Raw genomic sequence first — 15,186 nt, 5'->3', positions numbered from 1 at the left:
ACAATATTAACAATCAGGTCTGTGATGGGAAAAATTTTGTTCTCCCAGGTCAAGCCAGTGCTTTTACTTTTTCTTCAAATGTTTGCCTCCTTTGACAGACCTATGCATATCTTCAAGTCTCAGTCAATGTACAGCCTCTGCGTTCCTAGTGCCGTTGTGACACTTGCTCTCCTCTGGAGGAAACAAGAACTTGCCTGAGAATAAACATTTTGACCAAATAAAGCCTCAGGATTGACAGAGAGCACATGGGTGGAACAAAATGACCTGTGCTATATGGGACTGGGTGATTTAACATCCTCTCTGGATAAACTTTGCTAAGTGATGTCATGTGCACAAGTCCCACAAAGATCAGTGTAACTGCTGAGGGACTATTCCTTCCCACTGCCTGCCCACCCACTTTGCCTGACAGCTTGTCCTCCCAGGGACACCCTCCCATCAGTCTTTTTTCCTGGTATATGAGTCTTGCCCTGTCACACGAGTCAACTGCATGCTGGCTCCCTCAGGAATGTTAGGGGAGACACAGCAGGCAGTGAGCAGACTATTGTGCATTGCTTCTTTCCTTATGCAAGGTCACTTCCTTATGTGCAACATTGGTTATTAGTAATATATTCAAATTATGAATTCAAACTTAAGTTCTTTAAATTTCAGTACATTCCTGTAAACACACCTCCATGTAACACTAAAGACATTTTACCTATGCTTTGATTAGTCTTCTAGTGGATCACTCACATCTTGCTGCTTAGTCTGCTGTCTAACCACTTACAAAGTACAATATTAAACTCCAAATTAGTTCAGTCAAACAGCTACAATAATGAGACTTTCCAATTTTAAGTCTTCACAGATTGCTCAGATTACAGTCTAGAATATGGTATTATGGCTCAGATGGGGAGCTGAGACATTAACATATGTATTGCAAGTGTTTCTGCTAACTTTAGGTTTCTACTTTCTGAATCAGCTTCACAGACTACTCGAAGCACATCTTCAGTGGCAGCCCTGCAATGAACAATGGCACATCAGGAGGATCGAGCCAAAACCCCTAGAAAATCTGCCATATAATTATTATCCATTTGTAAGGCCTTTTGAGCATTGCTGTCTGAGGCAAGAAACAGGAACAGAAATCAGTTTTCCACAGCAGAGTTCAGCTGCCTTTATCAAATGGCCAGCATCTTGTAACCCCCAGCATTATTCATGCTTTATCTTAATCTACTACAGCAAATGAAGAAGGGATCACACAGGCAGCCTAACTCACCATAAGTTTCTGATTCATTCTTCAAACACAGGACACAAAACCCAAGTGTTTGTGCTATAGCACAAAGAAAATGCAGTAGGGACACATAGGACAAATCAAGATTGTGTCCATTGCCCCAATTCCTAAGCACAGAGTTTACAAAATTAATAACATTTTCTGACATAGGTAGCATCTCAAACTATCAAAAGAGGAACTCCAGTTTTTCTCTGACATTTTATTACATGACACCATGCTGCATCACTAGTTCTGATAGCACTAATTACCAGACTCTGAGCAGAGGTGTTACGCAGAAGGAGACATTTTGAAAGAAGACACTAATTCTCAGGACAATCTTGAGCTTCCTTCTGGCATTGTAACACAGTGCTCACCCTAACAAGAACAAGTCCTTTTTCTGTTCAGTCTCATATTTCCCTTGCCATGGATGTTTCACTCCCATCCTTTCTTGCCTGATCATGACCTGCTTCCCATCATCTCATCCCCTTCTGTCTGCATAGGATCCTAGTTTTGATCTCACTGTCATCTGACTTCATTCTTCAGATGCTTACTTCCCTCTCTCAGAACTCTATCTGACTTCATTCTTCAGATGCTTACTCCCCTCTCGCAGAACTCCTGATACTTCTTCTTTAATTAATTCACTGTTCCCTGCTGGCTCCCTCTCACACATCCCTTTCCTCAGTCTCTATCCACCCAGTCTAATAGTCTTCCTGATTTCCATTTTCCCTTTCTAAGCAGCATTAGGCTTTTCCCTCACCTCTCTGTTCCACTGTCCCATCCTCCTATCCCTTTCAGTCTCTGCTTTCATTCTCCTCTTTTGGTCCTTCCCAATACATTTTGGCCTCCTCAGTCTTTCAGATACAGTTCCTCTGATGAGTGTCACATTGGTCTCTAGCATCCAGGAATAAAATTTCAGAGCAAATGGTTCAAGTCTGGTAGAGTTACTATAAACAGTCAAGACAGGTGTTCAACTTGGGCAGCCCCTGATATTGTTAATGGTGGGGTGAAAGCATCTTTGCCCATGCAGCAATTGCAGGATCCTTCTAATTGACATTAGAGTACAATTTCCTGAGGAAGTCTAGTCTTCATGCCTGATTTTCTGTAATTATACTAATTTTTGTGGTACACACACACACACACACACACATATATATATACATACGCACAAGATGGAAAGATGCACATTACTCTTCTAACCACAGGAAAGTCAATCAGATTAATGTCCAAGTGAAATGAAAGAAATGACCAAATATTTTTACATGATGATTCTTTGAGCTCATGCAAAGGCTGAAATAATTTCACTTTCCCATTTACAAATCTGGAAGGGATCTTAAAATATGTTACAAACTATGTAAACAGGAGCACTTTCCTGCAAAATCATAAACTTGTGCTTTTCCAAATGATTCAGGATGGTCTCTTTCCACATTTGACAGAAAGCATTTGGTAGGAGTGATCTTGGCCTTGAAAACAGCTGTCACGTGCATGCAGCACTAGAAGGACTATCAAGTTCCAGATGGTTTTAAGAAAGTGTTCCTTGGCATTTTAAATTGAGGGTAAAGGAAGAAACAAAATATGAAGGGAAGAACAAAAAAGGGAGTTAAGGAAACTGCAGGTACAAGCAGAAATAGGATTGGAAAATTCAATCAGGTAAAGGGACAGAGCATACAGGTTTAAAATAGTAGGAGTTGTAATTGTTCTTTCACAAGGAGCCTGCCAAATCCCTTTTGGAACTCTCTTTGAATACTTTTCAATACTAATGTTCTCCCGTTCCGCTTAGTGATTGAAAAATGAATTGTCTGAGATTCTGTCACATAGCCAAAGTGCAGGAGGATAAAACAACTTTTGTCTCTGGAAAGCTAATCAAAGTGATGCTGAAGGCACAACCGTGTGCTACAGTTGTTGCAGCGATTACAGCTGATTATTTTACTGAGAAAAGAAGTGGCAGCCAGCAGTGAAATGCCAGCCACACACCTAAACTGACCTGCTAGCTTTGCAAGGGGATGACCCACACAGGCAGAGGCTCATCCTGGCTACCTATTCAGTGCTATCAGTTCCACAAACAGAGTCCAAAATTTGCTTTGGTCCATGTTATAATTGATGCTGTTGTGCTGACAGAAACATGGTATAGATGCTGCTTTGTTTTCAAAGAAACCCTCCACCTGGATTAGTATATTCCACAGGGGAGGGTAGTCAGGCAGTTGCCAGTGCATAAAAAGCTTGATTGCTTGGATTAGTTCAATTATTTGGATTTTGAAAGGAAAGGTTTTCTTATAAAAAATGATTAAATGAAGAATCTCAAGGAAGAGAGTGAAATTAAAAAGCGATTGAAGGTATTTGTGACTACATTAGTCTTTGAATGGAAAACTAAAGAGACACAGATTGAATGAATATAGATGGGTCAGGCAAGAGTCATTTTTGCACAATTTATAATCCATATTTTAAAGAACTAGGATGACCTGTGATGTTGTAGAAATAAAAAATAACTACCCCAACACCACACAAAAAAGTCCACAACAAAACTCTGCAGCTGAACTTCTAGCAGTCCACAAAAAACCAAGTCCAATTTCTAAGGACTCTGGGAATCAATTACAGAATCATAGAACTTTAGGGGTTGGAATGGACCTTACAGATCATCTAGTCCCAGCACCCCCTGCCATGGGCAGAGACCCCTCCTCACTACACCAGGTTGCTCAAGGCCTCATCCAGCCTGGCTCTGAACACTGCCAGGGTTGGGGTACCCACTACCTCCCTGGACAACCTGCTCCAGTGCCTCAGCACTCTTACAGTAAAAAATTCTTCCTAATATCTAGACTAAATTTCCCCTCCAATTTGAATCCATTACCCCTTGTTCTATCACTGCAGTTCCTAAGAAAGGGGCCCCCTCTGGCTCCCTTGTAGGCCCCTTCAGATACTGATAGGCTGAATGTTTATTTTAATATCAGTTATTCTAAAGGCTTGAGTGAAGTTTAAATCTATTGTGCAAATAAAAACAGCCAACTTGTAGATGTGGTTACAATTCACACTGCTGGCTAAAACTCTGAAATGCAGTAAAGCTATGAACTGTGCACTGAGCAAGGTGAGAAGTAGTGACACTAAACAGGAATTAATTTTGGTGCAAAACAGAGCTCTAACAGGCAGCAGAGACTCCAGCCATACATGTGCTTTAATCTATGAATTCAACACTTCTCTCTTTACCAAATCTAGATAAGCCATGTGGTTTTCTTATAAGCATTATAATACACTATATATGATGAGCCAATGAGCACCTCAAAAGGTAATGGCCATCATAACTAGTAGGCCTGTAGTCATTCACAGTCCTCATCTGCTACCCTACTTTGCAATACACTTTAACATGTTTTATAAATTCCACAGCAAAGATAAATTTAACAGCAGAAATTATAGTAACAATGACTTGCACACCTTGTATGAATGTCTCTAAGTTTAATGTTTTGGCATAGAAAACAGTAATGTGAAAGGCTTAATTACTGAAATCCTTTAGATTTTATGCTGCATACCTTGAAGTACTACCTTTAAATACTGGATTATTACTCATGGATAATACAGGTGCATATGAAACCAGACCTTGCTCACAGGCTTGGTAAGATCTCCATATGACTGCCCTCTTAATTCCAAATACATTAATATTGCTGTTTTTTCACGCATTCAGCTCACATATTATGTGTTCCTCCAAAACATAATAGAACTGCTTAGAGTTTTTCTGCCAGTTTAACTAAGCTTTGCAACTATAAAAACAACTGTATATGGAGCTCTATTTCCCAAACTCCTAGTGTGAGCAATATCCCTTACAAATCTTAAGTTAAGCAGCATTGTATGCACACATAAATCCAAAAAGCTTTAATTTAAAAGCAGGAGAGACAACAAGCTGTTGCTCAATACAGAAGGTGGCAGAATTCAACCTTATGCTCATATGAGTTTAACAAAACAGTTGATATGGTAAAGGTTAGCTATTTTCATCGGTATCATTAATAAACCACTATTTCAGTATTGACATTGTGCAACATAAAGCAATTTATAATGTAATAATTACAATAAAGAAAATTATAATCATCAGGAACATTCAATATAGAGATCAGTATCAGCAGCTTCATAGGCACAGCTTTACCAAGTCCACTTGCAAACAGGGTACTCAAATGAAATGTAGCAAACATTACTGAAATAAGCAGATGTCCAGTGTGGCTCCCACCACACTGAAGTGATTCACATCTGAGGGAAAACTTAAATTTAATTCAGCTATAATGCATATCATGCTGAAAATTCCTATTACCTGAACACAATCTGCCCTTTGAGAGCTACCAATTCCAGCAGCACTTGCACAGCATCACCTTAAACTGCTGAACTGAGTCTAAAATGTGGATCCACAGCACCTGAGATGAGTCAGTTCTATACGTACCTTCATTAAATATTTACAGCAAGCATTTATGCAATGTTTAAAGTGTTTCTTATTTTTTAATTTCAGCTCATGACTATTATAGTAACTCTCAAAGCATTAAGTACAAAAAAATATGCGATCCCTATATGTAGGTAGCAACCTTGAGAGACTGTATTACGCTTCAATGCTATTGAAAAATAATTGCCATGAAGACATGTAAAATAACACTGAAATAGCATTTTTTAAAAATATACAGTACTGAAGTTTATCAGTTATCGCCTTTGTAATGCTCAAAACAAGAGAGAAAGTCATGTATACTTACCCTTGCTACCAATAAGGAAGAACATAAAGAAGCAGCAGCTGGATGTCATATCTGTCCTTCAGCAATTCACTGAATAAAGTCAATGAATGTTGTCCTTTGAACTGCTCACCAGCCAGTGCTGCTTGTGCAGTCTGTTCTGTCAGCCTTCAGCAGTGTGTGCAGCAAGCTCCGTCTCCCCCTGCCTTCCTCCCCTACTCTCCTTCCAGCTGGGTCTCCCTCTCTCCCTGCTCTCTGGCACACAGGCACATCAAAGTTTCCAGGCTCTCCCTGGCTGTGCCTGCAGGATGGGTCAGCCCTGCGGCAGGGGAGGCTGAGCTGTGTGCATGGACACGAGGCTGCCCCAAGGAAACTGCTGCTGCACGGAACACAGGCAGGTCCCGAGGGCTGTCATCAGGAGTCTGATGATTGTATTCCTTAATTCTTGCTTTTTTTCCTGAAGTTGCAATGCTATGAGAGGTCTGAAAAGGACAGTTTTAGTTAGTCAAACCTGTTTGAAACCAAATGTTTGTTATAGTTTAGATAAAAACTGGATGTTTGTCAAGTAAGGGGAAGTGAAATTTATAAATACAGTCCCTCACTGAAATACAGCAAAATGCACTATGTAATTTATTTTCAATACCAGCATGTCACTATTTTTACACACAAACCACTCTTCATGACTACTGCTAAAGAAAACAATCTGAAAGAGCAAAGAGAGGTGTTGAGAAACATATTCTTTATGAGAAAAAAGTTTTTTTCGCAGACTTTTTTATTTGAATACTTTGAGACATTCCTATCCAGCCCTCGATTTTACTGTCACCAGCAGATCATACACAGTCCATCATGTACACAGTCACACGGTTAAAATCTTTTTTTATGATGTGAAGGCTAACACTCACCAGCACAGCAACATATCTTTCAAAATAGGTTGTTCAGTTGAGATGAACTCAAGAAGAGCTAAATGTCATCTGTCCTCAAAGAGTTTGAGATTTTTTAATTTTTTTTGTTTTTTATTAAAGAAAAAACACCAAAACTTGTTAGATTCAATAGCTTGCCAGGATCCCAAGGGTCAGGGATCACTGGTAACCTGTCAGCAGCTATGTCAGGTGCCTAAGGAAGAAAGCCTCTCAGACTAAGGAAATATGTGAATGCTTGTACACAGCTGTGAAACAGTGATTTTAGAGAACTGGAAAAATCTGTATCATCATCAAAAACGTTTCTTCAAAAAGCAGTCAGACCCACTACAAAAGATAAAGATTTTCTACCTCAGGATAAACAGGGAAAACCTTCAAATGTGGTACTTACAACCCACATATATTTTCTGAAGCTCTGCCCCAGTGGGAGTTGCCACTTTGCAGCCTTCCTCTTATTCAAGTACCTTTAGCAAGGATACTCATGAAAGTTAATTTTGCTGCAAACACTCGCTCCATGGAAAATCCACTGAGGTCTTCCCTCTTCTAAATTTCTTATACATTCCTAATAGCACATAAAGAAGCAGCTGCAGTTTTCAGCCCATTCTCTCAGTGTAATTACATTCAATCCAAGAAGCTAGACTTACAAACACATGCATTGCTGAACTGTGGAATGCAAAGCAGAAAAAGGGGGAGAGACAGGCTTATTGTTAGGAAAAAACCACGCTCTAAGATATTAATAGCTTTTGAAAAATAGTTTTGGCTTATGTGGATGCATTTTTACTTCTTCTTAGAAGAAATATGTCTGTGTATCAGAAAGACAGCAATACTTCCCTCCTGACCAAAACGTAAAAAGCTATGGCATGTTGGTGTTTCAGAACCTTCTTTTCAAGAAAACAATAGGCTTTATATGCTAGTTCCTTACACAGCAAAGAAATAACTCCTCAGAATTGCATCTTTGTTTCAAACAACTTTGAGAAGACATTCAGCTTCATTAGGACAGTCAGCATTTGCTTGTATTTTTACTTAACAGCAATTCTACAACTGAAATTCACTCTAAACTGTAGGAACTTACTTGCCAGATCTGTGGCAAACACCTCCCCAAACATTCAACAAACATTGTGCCACCACACCACAAACTAACAAAATGCATCAATGAACTGTTTCATTAGATCTAAATAATTGCTGTTACGTTATCAAGAAAAGTCAACTCATGTTTCTATTACAAAGTGTAGGAATCAAACTGAGTACACAGGGCTTAGAATTAAATAATTATTAGGCAATTTCAAATAAGTTGCTAGTGAAGTTCTAGGACCTTGTAGTCTTTTTGCTATTGTTTACATTAGGTGCTAGATAGAAGGAAATTCAGAGAAGTGAACACAGCATAGTTGCAATGCGTCACCGTTGTAACTCATGTTTCTATTACAAAGTGTAGGAATCAAACTGAGTACACAGGGCTTAGAATTAAATAATTATTAGGCAATTTCAAATAAGTTGCTAGTGAAGTTCTAGGACCTTGTAGTCTTTTTGCTATTGTTTACATTAGGTGCTAGATAGAAGGAAATTCAGAGAAGTGAACACAGCATAGTTGCAATGCGTCACCGTTGTAAGCACCACAGAAGTGAACACAGCATAGTTGCAATGCATCACCATTGCAAGCACCACTATTAAAAATAAAAATACACTAAGCTGTAAACCTGCTACTGTAGAAATGAAGCAACAGGTTTACTTATCCATAGGCTGCAGCTACTCCCTTAGAAGTTAAAAAATATTGTGCATCAAACTTTGACTCTAGAATGCTCAATGTTGCAACTTATTAGCTTCAAGCAGATGCAGTGCAGGTAGGAGGAAAGGCGTCTCTAAGTGTTAGTCTACATGGGGCAGATAGATGCATCCAAACTCCATCCATCAGCATGCTTCTCCAAGTACTGAGTAGAATGTAGTACAGATCTCAGAGATACATCTGCTCTTTCCTAATGTGGGAAGTTTCCTTGGTTTAGTTAAGAGTAGTTTCAAGTACACTGTATGTCATGTGTCAAACCAAAGACCCACAAGGCAATAGGTATGTTAATGGTGGTTTTATAATGAAGAGTTGCTCATTAAGCAAAGCAATTTTTCAGCTGAAAATACTGATTAGATTGTAAACTGTTTTGCTGTTCCAGTGAAACACAGGAAGTGCAGGATGAAGCACTGAAAGTAAAACTGGGTCCATGTTGCCATCTGCAGTCATGAAGATTATATAGTTCATATTTAGAAATGATACTCCAAGAAATGAAACTCTTGCTTTCTCAGCCACTTGATGACCAAACTCTAGGTTTTGTATTATTAGCTATGTGAATAATTAATGCACAGATAAGGCTTCTGAACACAGCATTTAAAATCTAAATGCTTCATTATTTATATCAGTTCTACAATCCAAAAGACTTAACTGTGCAAATGAACATAATTAGCTTAATTATATTTAATTTACACTGCTTTCAAAGCTCTATCAGTATGCTTTGCAGACAGTGTATCTGAGAATAAGACATTCATATTTTACAGGGAAACTGACCTTTGGAGCATATATTTCTTATTTGACACCCATATCCAGGTTCCCTGAGTTGAGAGCAAAGCAAACTAGAAGACATCTTCAGAGAAGTACAAGAATGTCTAAGCACAGAAAGATAAGAAAATACCTCATTTACAGCAGCTCTTTCCAAACATTAAGCTGTATTGCAGTACCTCTATCTATCTATCTATCTACCTGTCTATCTATCTATCTATCTATCTATCTATCTATCTATCTATCTATCTATTATTCTGGTGCCTCAAGAAGTACTGTGTTATCTTCTGATAAAGATTACTCTTCCCTATTTCACAATTGCAGACATTTATTAGGATCTACCTCCCAAAATCTCAAGAGCCTGGGTCACCTGACCTAATGGGCCATTCCAAATGTACAGGCTCCTGTGCTGTAGGACCTCCTAACTTCTCACTCCTCTCTCCAGACCTTTTTTATTGGCACAGTTGCAGCTGAGCTGGAATTACTTGCACTTGCATTTGGAGAAAGGAGAGAGACTTTCCTCTGTTGGAAAAACTACCTGAGCTAGATGTTCTCTCCTGAAGGGCTTTAGTACCAAAAAAAATTTTCAGGACATATGTCTATCCACCAGGAGTCTCAAACAGAAATCAGTTCTGCCAATTTTATTTTGAACTAAAGCAATCATACAAATTTTGCATTTAGTGACAGTTTCCAGCTGTAGAGTAATTCCTTTGCTAGGTCTGAGGCTGTAGCTCTGGAGGAGAACATGGACAGTGAGTTTCACTTTTCCACAGGAAAAGGCAGACAGAAGAGGAGAGATTCCAGGATGACTGTCCTTTACATGTCTTTTGTTGTTTGTAAATGGGACACTAGATTGGCTGTAGACAGTGATGTACAAGCAACAGTAACTAAGTAGCTCTGAGCTCATTAAAACACTTCAATTTCTTCTGTAAAAGGTACTCTCTGCTGCTGGGTGCTTTGGTGACCCTGTCCAGCTGGTGTGGAGGAAGGCCAGAGCAAACTTGCTCATGACCTCCCTCATTTTCCCCAGTTTTCTCCAGCTGTTTGTTCCAGCTGGGTGTTTTGACTAAATCAGATAAAACCTCACCAGTGTGCCTGACTCAAAGCTGCCACTGGAATTTAGAAAGTACATTTATTTAAAAATAACCAAACATTTGCTAATGATATCTTCCTAATCAGCCATTTCCAGTCTTTTGACTGATTAAAGATTGTAACAGTGTTTCTATGATTGTGTATGATTATAGGCATGATGATAATGGCTTTGGTAAGTTCTATACCATTTGGGAATGTCATAGGAACTATACATGACAACCTGATCTTGCAGTGTGACTCTTTCCAAGTTATCTCTGTCTGTTATGTTTGAGGGATTGCAATTTTTGTTTTACAGCACCTCAGCTTCTAGAAGAAAAGGAAGATCTCCCAAATATGAATAGCTGAATATACAATATTGGAAGTGTGAAGTTCATAAAATGTTCACTAGCAATTTATTTACATATTTTAACATGAGATGGTACCAAACATGTAAGCATTGACAAGTCATACTTTGGTAGAATGTACTCTAAAAATATGTAGTTTATAAAGTTTGGAGGATGGAAGGCATTTTAGTAACTCAGCTATGAGAACCTTTGTGTTAGAGAATTAGCAAAGCCAATTTTAAAGTCAGAGAGAAATAGATATATGGTAGTAGAATGGCCATGCATTTGAGCTGCCTATTACCTGGACTAAGAAATTATCCTATGTGAACTCCAAGAACCTTCTAGACTGCTTAAAGTTTGCATACTCATCCGTGCCTTTACACGTGAACCCACAATGTTCCCCGCAAGGAAAAAACTGAATTGAGGAAGTATTTAACTTAGACTCTAGAAAAGGAACAGCAAAATAGACATGTGGAATAAACACATGCTTAAATAAACAAAACAAAACAAAATAATAATCCCCCAGAATTCATAAGAAGGAAGAGGTGGAGAGTTACAGTATGAGGAAGAAGGTCTTTTTAAAGGGAAAATATATAATGTAAGAAGACACTATCAAAACTGGGAACCACTGAAGTGAAGAATGCATTTGAGACATTATTTGTAGGACTATCCTTACCCTCAGTTTGTCACTGCACTGTTGTGAAGAAATAATCTCTGTAAAATGAACCCATATTTTATGAAGTGGGCATGGTTTCCAATCCAGTGGCTTTTATGTAAGCCTTAATTTACAATGCTAATTTTGTGTTTCTGCAACAACCTACAGAAAACAGAATAGAAAGAGCAGAAGGGAGATGTGAAATTCAGTAATTCCAAGGTCATTGCTATATAATTACAAGTGACCAGTAATATAACATTTTCCTAATGCTGGTAAATATTCAGGACCTAAATTCACTGGGGCTTTGAGGTCATTGTTTGGGGTGCTATTTAGATTGTTCTTTACAGACATGCCTTTGATGCAATCAGCAAATAAAGTATAAGATTTATCAGTATCTAATACTTCAGCTTTTGAGAAGCATAAAGTAAAAATTGCGTGGAAAAGCTAGAAAAGATCTTGGATTTGGTGACATCTGATATCCTGTGGTGAAGGAGTTTATATTAGGAGAGATTTTTTATTTAGGCTAGCTTTTCTTCTTTTCCTTCAACTAAGTTGTTCATGAAAAAAAATCAATATTTCGATGGGCAGCTTGAACCAAAATGAGAAATTGATTTCAATATTAATCATACAGTTCTAAAGCACTGGGAATGATACAAATGGAGAAAAACTTTGCAAAGCAACCATGCAGAATGCATGTTTAAGCCAGAGGAAGCTATGACCTCCGTTTTTTTTCTTTTCTGTTTCCTGATTTTATTTTGAAATACAGCTGAATCTGCTAGGTTTGCAAGACTGGATAATAGCTTTACATTTCAAGTCTAAATATTTGGCATTTTCCCCAAGTGTTTGGCTGACTAACCCTATAAATATCTTTTTTTTTCTTGATGGTATTTATTTCCAATTATCTTGAATTTTCTTATACTATTAAGAATATAAAGTGTAATCTTGATGAAGAGTGAGATAACCTGAAAGAATGCATTCAGCATGTTTATGTATTTTATTCCAGGATAATTTCTATGTTAATTCTATAAAAATATCCTTGTGGTAGGGATAATAAGACTAAGATCCCAGACAAGTGCTTAAACAGCTAGAATTGTAGTGGCATGCTATATTTTGTGCTCTTGTTCTGGCTCAGTTTGGAATTATTTTTTGATCAGGAAAGTAGCTTCAGTAAAAGAAGCAGTTCATTCTCTTACCCTTATCTGGCTCAAAAGCCTTAAACATTGGGCTGTGACATGTAAGGGGGCAATACAATCAGTACTGGTTGGTGCTGACACATGCTTATGTTAGAGAAAACAGCAGGGGCCATCATTATGTTTTGTGTGGAATTGGACTCTATTTTGTTCTATAGGTGTGCTCTGAAATTAAGTTGTCAGAGGGCTCAGACAGATGAATACCTAGTTTCTGGATTCTGTTGAAGTAAAGTGAAATAAAACTTGGAGATGCTTTAACCTGCAGATAATAAACTGTATGTCTAGTGGCCTGGAAGGAGCAATTTAGCAATGAATTTTACTTGTATAGATGCTATGTGATTTCAACAATCTGACCTCCTTTTTAGCTTCAGCTTTTTGCTCTCTCAAAAGATATGGCCCATATCTACAGGTTTTGATCTTGCACAATTTAATCTATATGTTTTGATTACTTACATTTCTACCCATCAGCTCTAAACTTTAGATGTCTGAGGAAATACAGATTAACAGTTATTATTCCTTTTCTGACATTTTAGTTGACAAAAATATTGAAACAAATAAATAGGAACTGATGGGTAGAATTATAAGAAGTGACAATTATTGTATTTCTGATCCATGGATGCTTTATCCAGGCACTGTTTAAATGCCTAGCAGTGTTGGCTTCCTCTAGGTCTGCATTTCTCTATCAATATATAAAGACTTTGAATTTTTTATTACAAAAGATGATCAATAACTGTGTGCTGGAGTAGTTTTAGCTTGCATAATTGCATTCCAATAATATAAAGTATAATTCAAACCCCTAAAGCAGAAGGCATTCAGCATAAGGACCCTCTACACTGGGCACAGCTAGATGTACTCTGGTGTCCTTCCAGAACAAGGTGGGAAATTTGCACCTTTAAAAAAAATAAATTGTAACCTGCAATCTAAAAATGTGATGGGAGTTCATGCAAAGATATACATGGTTTTAAAATCAGATAGCTAGATTTTAATACTGCTGCAACAGACAGCTGCTCTTTGTTTGAAGTGTAAAACTAGTCAAGATTTTGGGATGTATTCCCAAGGCCACTGTACAATAATACTTATCCCAGCTAATGCAAAGCTGGCTTACCTGAGTCTGTGAGGCTTACAGCAGCACCATGTAGGCCACTGTCTGCATTTTATCTACTCCATAACACATTATGTCACTGCTGATGCCACATCCCTGCAAACAGTGAAGAACAACAGTGCCCACATTTTTGCCACTGCAACCTTTTGGACTTCACAGCCACGTGAAATGCATGGAGAGACGAGGGCAGGTACGATGTCCCCCTTGAGGCAGGGATCCTCCTGACATGGCCATTATGAAATGATGATGGGAATGAAGTGCCTGATGGACCACCCTGTCCTAGGACTGAAGTGAGCGGTGCTTGCTACCCTTTATCTCTCTTCAAATAGTTTTTCCTCACATTGAATTTTATGCTTTCTCTTGAAACACTACTAGGCAATAGGCACATGTTTTTATCCCTTCCTTCAACCACTCACTACCCTAAGGTACAACAGAGTGAAAGCCAAACCTCACTGTATCCCAAACCCTGCAGCTCTGAGGTGCTGAGACCAGCACAGTAATCTCTTTCTGAGATATCTGCAAGTGTTGCACCAACAATCTAATCTATGATCTGACTCTAGGAATGCAGGCAGCACCTGGAAATGGGATGTGACTCAAGTTCACTCATTCTGCAGCCTCATGAAGCTTATAACTTTGAAAGAAAACAGCTTAAGACACCACGTTATTGTAGAAATGCACTGGTATTGGATAGGGTCAGTCCCATGTAATCCCATATTACTCTCTGGTTCACACTTATCATTTCTTTTAATCTTTAATTTTGGAAATATTTCCCTATCCCCTAAGTATATAACTTTACCAATACCTTCCTGCTACTGAAGCATCTTAAAGGCAAATACAGTCAGTTAGGGAAATTACAGTATTTTTATCAATATTAACCTTGGAAAATGGAAGCTAAGTAGTATAGCGTCAAAATTCTTATAAATGACGGATGGACAACCATTGAATACATTTTCGAAAGCTCTTCCTGGTAACTTTAAAATTCTAGGAAACTGCTGGAGTTTTGTGTATATAGACAAGTCAGTCATCAGGGAAGAGAAATTCAGTAGATTTTCAGCAGTTATTCTAACATGAATGAATGGTACAAGATATTACATGAGCTATCTGCTCCTTCTGTGGAATCCCTTTTATTTTCAGGTGCTACAGGTCAAATCTCCCCTATGAGGACAGGCTGAGGAAGTTGGTGCTGTTCAGCCTGGAGAAGAGAAGACTGTGTGGAGACCTCATAGTGATTTACAATATCTGAAGGGGCTTACAAGGGACCCAGAGAGGGACTCTTTGTTAGGAACTGCAATGACAGGACAAGAGGTAACAGGTTCAAATTGAAGGAGGGGAAGTTTAGGTTAGATATTGGAAAAAGGTTTTTTTGCAATAAGGGTGTTGAGGCACTGGAACAAGTTGCCCAGAGATGTGGTGGCTGCCCCAACCCTGGCAGTGTTC

Source organism: Acanthisitta chloris, unplaced genomic scaffold (assembly GCF_000695815.1).
Source record: "Acanthisitta chloris isolate BGI_N310 unplaced genomic scaffold, ASM69581v1 scaffold17160, whole genome shotgun sequence".
Taxonomy (NCBI): domain Eukaryota; kingdom Metazoa; phylum Chordata; class Aves; order Passeriformes; family Acanthisittidae; genus Acanthisitta; species Acanthisitta chloris.
The sequence above is the reverse complement of the archived record's forward strand: the minus strand, read 5'-3'. Positions refer to the sequence as shown.